Here is a 7,976-nt window from a genome sequence, read left to right as displayed (position 1 = left end):
TTGGGCCTAATTGAACGGAGGAATTATGGTGTTCTTCTGTAGCCTGACGACGAGTAACTTTAACCGTTTTTTATGTGAACTCAAAGACAGCCTGATGCTTTGTTTATAGACTATTTGTGGGTGGCTGTTTGTTGTTTCACCTATCAATTTGTGTCGATAAAGTATAATAGGGTAAATCCTGTATAGTGATTTATCCTATATAGTGCTTGCATAAAGCAAGTAGTGCATACACTTGTAGCTGTTATGTATCTTTGTAAGTTATTGTAAGCCCTCTTTTGAGGCACGCACAAGCGCACGAAACCAACCCCGTTATAAAAAAAAACAAGTGGGCTCCCCCAAAGTCCACGGTATAGGTCGAACACTGATTATAAGCCAAATGTTTTTTTCGAGTTCGTTTTAAGGCTAAACGTCGTTTTACCTGCTGACTGCAGGGTCCTTTCAGGAAGAAACGTTTTCTTCTTAAAATGACAGTCGACTCTGCTCTCGTGCGCTAAAAACACGTCGTTAAAAACACACGCATGCGCTCATCTCTGAAAGTATCTAATTTGACAAAAGTGCAAAAATAAGGTTGACTAATATTCGATAGATAACATTTTACCTCAGTATTGGTACAGGATCTGATGCGGCTGACTCAACAGCGCGTGTTCATCACTGCCTCCATGAGTAACAGGTGAACTGGAGGATCTTTCGATTCACACAAGATACTCGATTACTTTGTATTACTAGATTACTAGTTTGTTCGCGAAAAGCATTTTTTCGGATTCGTTCACTGATTCGCTCAGTGACTACCGTCATAGTTTGCGTTGTTTTGAAGTTTCTTTGTGTTATGAAAGAGTCATTGAATCATTTACTCAAACGATTCGCTTGAAACAAGGCTTAAAAACCGCTAAAATTGGTATTTGCGTCTGTTCACTATTGCTATTTGCTCATGTTATAGTCTATATTGTAGAAGGACGAAAAATAAGTTAGTGCACAGCATGGTGAACAGTTCACTTTCAGCTTTCACTGCTTATATGAGTAGGACTGGGGGGTGTAGTAGTCACTGTAAACAAGGTTGAAATGAATTATAAGATATTTATCAACACAATGTTTTATAAGGCTTTTGTGTGATGTGACATACAATAATGAAGCAAATTACTGTCTGAAAAATGACATCTGCAAATTCAATGCACAGGCAAAGTGACTGAACAAGAAATGGAAATGAGTAGATTAAATAATATTTGGATGCAAATTAGATTTCATAGTGATACAATTTGGGAATAAATGCTCAAAAAAGTCAATATTGTACAGTAGACAGAACTTTACACAGCTGCAGCTCTCCTGTTAAAGTGACACGCTTATGAGTGAAACAGGCCTTTTCCTCTTATGAACATGTGAGCAATGAAATAATTTTAAACAATTTCTTATTCATAATATATAAACAGCTGCTGCGTACTATTAATCAAACAATAATATTGACAAGAAACAATGAAAAACACTCACTGCTTTTCATTTATTTATTCTTTTCTGACAGTTTGTTTGTACTTGAAGCAACGTTTACTTTTGCGACAGGCCATTGTTTTAATTAGATTTGTAAATATTTGTATTAATATTTGGTTTTTTTAAATAATAAAGTGTGTTCAGTTTTAGTTTTTTCTGTGTAGAGAGTAGTGAAATTTCACTGGTAGAGGCAGCTGAAATGTTGGTATTGTGACGATCCCTGATGGGAAAATAAAAAATAAAGACGTGATTGTTGAGATCCTCAACTTGGCTGGTCTTTTCTATCAACCAACCCATTGCTCTGTTGATGAGCACAAGCTATAATTCTGAAGTGTGTACGAATCAAAAATCCTTTGGCCAAACAGTGCATTAAAATACCTGGCAAGCAACCAGGACTGATTGTCCACCCTGGCATCTGCCGCTCCACAATATTTCTTTGTGAAGTGTACCAGCATGTAAAACGATCAGCTTTTCTGCGTACTTTCCTGTGTGATTGACGACAGAAGCACATGGCATTGTAAGAAGGCCAAATCTGTGCTCTTTGCAAAAAAGAAGAAGCGTGTGATATTTACAACATTGCTTAAAGGGATACTAACCCCAAAAAAATACATGTAAAAAAGCATCAACCACATATTTTTTTGTTGTTTATTTAGGGATGAGTTTATATAGTTTACTTGTTATTAAGTGTCTCAAAACAAACTCTGAAAATCCTTAAATATGTGATGGCAAATCCAATGAATATTTCATCCGCAAAGGCTCTTGTTGCATCAGAATCGTAAACACGGCTGTTTCCAGCCAGACTGATAAAAGCTCTGATGTCCCGTACTCCCAGAAGATACGTAAAGTCAGCCAATCAGATTAGAGCTTGCCAGATTGAGAAAATACATTCCAGTATGCATCTGAATGCAATTGAACAGTGTGTGGTCTGTGATTGTGCCATCTGATGGTGTAGTTAAGGCATTTACCAGCAGGGGCAAACTGGGTCATGCTAACCAGCAAAACCCAACCCCTTGGGTTATAATGCTAATCAAATAGTGTGTTTGTAAACATTTTGGACATAGAAAATCATGTCACATCGCCTATTCAATAATAGTTTACCTAAGCAAATAAAATGTATTTTTATTTTCTTTGTTGTGTTTTAATACAGTTTTTCTCTTTAAAGGTAAAGTATGCCGCTAATGTCAAATAGGGGAATTACAAAAAATAAATCATATTTTTAAACAACCTTTCCAAACGCCCCTTGCATATTATTACAACTATTCTTATCCTTGCAATATTTCACTATTCTATCTGGGGCTTGACAGTAAAGAATTAACGTGTGGCAAATACTTGAATTTAGCTTCAGTGTTAAGAAGAAACTCCATAAGTTCAGTGCCTTGATTGAAACTCGAACATTGCATCAAATTCCTCCATCTTGTAACATCGTCGTCACTGTTTACTCTTGTTTTGCCCTGTCTGTATTTTGGCAAGTCTTCAAATTTTGGCTTGCACTTCTGTAACCAAATCTGAATTTCTTTTCCCATGTAATGCGTCAGCTATGGTCTGGGGGGCTCAATGTTACACTTTTGTGGGAGTCAGTGTAGTAGTAAATGAACAATAAGAGAATCTAAAAAAAATAATAGAATTAATCGCGATTAATCCCACCTAAGATTAAAGTTTTTAAATATACTTTTATATTGCAATAATTTCACATTCAATCTTCAAATTAAGGTAGAAACAACATTAAGACAGTATATTTTTTATATTTGTTTAATGGCATCTTTTTAATGACTGAAGGCAAGTTTCACCGATACCAATACTACTGATGTCTCTATGAAATTGTGTTTTTTTTTTAAATCTAATATGTAATCACTGACTATAGGCATTAAACATTACAGTATAATTGAGAGCTATCAATTTTAACATTTATTAGACTTTTAAAAAATAACTTTTAATTTAAGGGAACTTAAAATGACCTTCACATAAACCCATTATAATAAATGTCATATTTACCTGTGCCCTTCAGCAAGTAGGAAATATACAGAAATTGAAGTTATCAAACACCAAACTCTAAATTAAATATTGATGAATCCTTAAAGCTACAAAAGTGATCGATTTCCTCTTTTTTCTTTTGTTCTTTGATGAACAGACATCACATCAGCTGGGTTATTAGGTTATTTTGGCTGATTTAAGAGCTGCCGCTGCTGAACATTAAGCAGATCTGACACGCATCATATTTTCTTACAACTCTTTACCTTTTCTGGCCCACTTCATGTCTTAAAGTCTCTATTAATGAGCTGATGAGCTGATGAGCTGAATCGGGTGTGATAGATGAGGGAGACAGTATTGGTGCTCCAGGACAGTTCTGTGTGGTCGTAAAGACATTCTGCATCTAAATAAATGCAATTTTGTCAAAAAAATGTTGACAGAAGCAGCAGTTGTGAGTGGGGTGGCCAAACCCTAGCTCCACCCCTACGTTAATTGAGTTAAATATTTTTTACGCGTTAAACTGAAAAATTTAATCGCATGCGTTAACTATGGGGGTAGAATTGTTGCTTTATTCCAAATAAATAGTGGATCATAATCTATTTATTTGGAATAAAGCAACAATTCTACCCCCATAGTTAACGCACTAATTTTGACAGCACTTGTTGCAACTTTAATATTAGTACCCTGTATCAGCCAATACTATTAAAAAAACAGCTAACCCACCTAAAATGATTTAAATTTTGTCATCATTTCCTCACCTTTCCTCTGTAAAACCCAAAAAGAGAAATTTCGCCGAATGTTCATGTTGCTATTTTCCACACAATGAAAGTGAATAGTGACCATGGCTGCCAATCTCCAAAAATGACAAAAAAATGTTTGTTTTTTGATGATCATGATGCATCACATTAGATTTGTGCATATTCAGATATCCTAAATGAGATTTGAAAAATACAACACAAAGGAATATTTTAAGTACATTATTCAAATTTTTTTTCTTCCCATGATCTGTAGATGAAAGGGATTTGGAATGACATGAGGTCATTTTCATTTCATTTTCTGAGTGAACCACTTTAATAGTGGGCTGCACATCTGTATAATAAAGTAATCTTTTTGTTTAGGCTTAATTGCTTGAGGGATTATTGACGCCTCAGGACAGGCGAGCCGACTGTCTATCCAAATTTGACTTCTGGCTCAGGCTCCTTCGCTCTCTTACATAAGCATACATACTAATTAAACCTGATTAGACTTCTAAAGGTTTGAGCCAAGAAACTCCATAATCAGTCACACAAAAAGAACAAAAAACAGTGCTTAATCCACTGACAGTGTTACATATGATTTATAGCCTTGCGTAAGATGTAATCCTCTTCTCGACATGCCTTGAGGTGCATTACGCTCAGGATGAATGAATTGACAGGCCGTGGTGGTTCCATGAAGATCAGATCAGATTTCGTGCTTGGACTCGTCCCAAGGGCACTGGGGAGAGCATTTGCAAGTTAGCAAGCAGTATGGAGTGTATTAAAGACATATTAACCAAGGTTCAAAGGGCTAAGCTGTGTTTCCTCCTATTCCATAGAACTGGATACGAAGACTTCCTACAAAACTGCTAGTTTTTATGACATATTAATATACTTCCAGAACAAACAGAAGTCATAAATCAGACATAGCATCAAAGTCATTTTAGGCCATGGGACAAAGGCTACGACTGCTACAGTAGACTCTGGCAAAATGCAAAAAAGTAAAATAAAACAGCATAAATTTCCTTGAAATACAACAAGATGTGCCATCTTTGCTGCCAGTGAAGCTGTTTGCAGTAATTTACAGCGTTCTGAGATGCCAAACGATTTTGTAACTAAAGACATATTTCAATGAAAGAGGAGAAGCCCTCACACATGATGAGAAACATGAGACAGGTCTGGCAGTGGTTCATGAGCTCAATTTAACAAAATATAGGCAGACTTAGGAAAATGAGGTCAGGACTCCCAAGAGGGACATTGTTTTGGCTCGGCAAATGCATAAAATTCACCCTTTCTATGTCTATTCTTCTTTCACCAGCCCTTATCAGTACTGTCATGAGCAGAACACTCATTTCAGTTATCACCAACTTTATCATCCTGGTACGCGGAACCACCACAACTCAAAGAGAAAGCTGCCAGTATCTGAACATCTATTTGTTTTGCCTGATATTGATGGAAAACATCTCTTTAATAGAGATTTCATGCTTATACTGACAATGTTTAACCCTTATACCTTAATAATCATTGCATTTTAAAGGAATAGTTCACACAAACATGAAAATTCTGTCATAGTTCCAAACCAAACAGTTGACGGCAGCCATTGACTGCCATCAACTATGGATGTCAATGGCGGCCGTCAACTGTTTGTATCATTTTTGGCAGGACTATCCCTTTAATTTGACCTCGAACTGATTAATTAGCTAAAGTTATTCCTCCTACACCTGCTTGATGTCATAAACGGCACTTCCAAACAACGTGGTTCGAACAACCGAAGTGCGAACAAAATTCTTATGTTTTCAGGTTGTGGCTAGCTAGTGTGTTTCTCCAACAATGTATTGTACTATGGTAGTAGCACAGCAAGTTATGTAGATGTTCAGGAAATACACGCTTGGATGGTGTCGCCACCTTGTGGATGAATTAATTCATTCAAAAATATTCAAAGCGCATATGCGAGCTGAGCATACACAGTACAGGTTGTTAGAAAAATCAAGCTTTGCATATACACTACACGTGTACTATGCTGTTGACGAACTATACATCACATACACTGTATGCATACCTTAGTGTTCGTCTATAAACTGCATATACTTTGGGCTTAACACTAGAGCCGCCAGGGGTCGCTGTATACCTAAAAGCGCCAGCGGGTAAATTTTACCCACGCACATGACAGCTGTTTTTATATGGCTAAAGAACATTTAATTTCACTGTATTATGCCACTGTCTTCACAAAGAAGTGTCTAGAGTCATGAAATGATTATGTCTAGTCATCAACTATATTTTTATCCTGTTGTTTTATGTTCATGATTTTTTTTAATGGAGGCTACACTAATCCATAACGGTCAGTAGCCTAAGCTAAAGCTTACCATCAGACTCTCCATCACTCATGGCATTTAGTGTTTCTAATACCATACCTTCCATAAATCGCCTTTTTTTTTAGTCATTTTGACTTTATGAAACTGAATTTATCTAAATAATTTTTAACAACATTGGATTGTAAATTACATAATTTTTGTAAAAGTCAATGACTGGGAGACTTGAATGTTTTATTTTAAATCTTTTATGTACATTTGAAAAAATTTAAAATTTACCCCGTGGCGGTTCTAGTGTTAAGCAACCCCAGTAAAAGCATAGAGACTTATGGGCTCCTTTGACTTGGGGCCAATAAGCAATCACTTAGCAACCACCTAATTCACTAAAAAAAACACTTAAGCAACCATGAAGAAATGTATTGGTAACCAAACAGTTGATGGTAGCCATCGACATCCATAGTATTTTTTTCCATACTATGGAACTCAATGGTTACCGTCAATAGTAGTAACGCCACTTAGATCACCCTTGTAAACACATAATTCACTAAAAAACACTTATGCAACCATGCAGCAACGTATTGGAAACCAAACTGTTGACGGTAGCCATTGACTTCCATAGAATGGAAAAAAATACTATGGAAGTCAATGGCTACGTCAACTGTTTGGACTTTAGAAACCCTTAGTAAACACACAGAGACTTGGGAATGGTCTCTTTTGACATGGGGCCAGCAAGCAACCACTTGAGCCTAAACAGTTGACGTTCCCATTGACTTCCATAGTATTTTTTCCATACTATGGAACTCAGTGGTTACCGTCAACTGTTTGGGCTTAAGTGACCCCAGTATAGAGACTTGGGGATGGGCCTTTTTGATTTTTTGGTCACTTAGCAACTACTTACATCACCCTAGCAACCACATAACCACATAATTCTCTAAAAACCACTTAATCAACTACAAAACAGTGTATTGGCAACCAACCACACAACTCAAGATATTTTCCAGAAAATGTAAATCTGTTTTAATTTATACATAATGCTGGTTTAAAGTCTCCCAGATACAGACGAATGCCTGCCAATTACAGAAGCACCAACCTGCTAATTAACTCCCTCCCAGCCGCAGTCACTTACAGGCAGCAGAAGTGAAACGAAGCTGGGAAAGGTGGGGTGAAGTGATCAGCGATAAGTGATCTGACCCAGATCAACACCCTCGGGGGATGACCCTGCGTGTCTGTCTGTCTGTAACAAATGAGAGCGTGTCAAGAAGTGCACAAAAGCCAGCCAGAGAAATCACAAATATTTGGCCTACAAGACATTCCATTAATAATAATTTAATCACAGCAGCGCCCGGCTGGCAGCAAAACACACTCTCAAAGGCGCTGTTCCCCCGACGCAAACTTTTGGCAATTGCGCATTTTGGCATTGCAGAGTCAAAATTATGAAATATTTTAAGTGAAGCATGACTCCTCTGCCACATCTGGCACGATCATA

General features: G+C 37.0%; 1 long non-coding RNA gene across 1 annotated transcript in view; it reads right to left on the bottom strand.

Moving 5' to 3' along the window:
• Positions 1–670, bottom strand: part of LOC107742048 (uncharacterized) — a 59,919-nt gene extending 59,249 nt beyond the window's left edge. Inside the window, exon 1 of the long non-coding RNA XR_001640272.1 lies at positions 599–670. This is a non-coding gene — a long non-coding RNA (uncharacterized LOC107742048). The remainder of the gene's footprint in view (positions 1–598) is intronic.
• Between the last annotated feature and the right edge of the window lie 7,306 nt (positions 671–7,976).

Source organism: Sinocyclocheilus rhinocerous, unplaced genomic scaffold (assembly GCF_001515625.1).
Source record: "Sinocyclocheilus rhinocerous isolate Xijiao unplaced genomic scaffold, SAMN03320098_v1.1 scaffold135, whole genome shotgun sequence".
NCBI classification, from domain to species: domain Eukaryota; kingdom Metazoa; phylum Chordata; class Actinopteri; order Cypriniformes; family Cyprinidae; genus Sinocyclocheilus; species Sinocyclocheilus rhinocerous.
The sequence above is the reverse complement of the archived record's forward strand: the minus strand, read 5'-3'. Positions and strand labels throughout refer to the sequence as shown.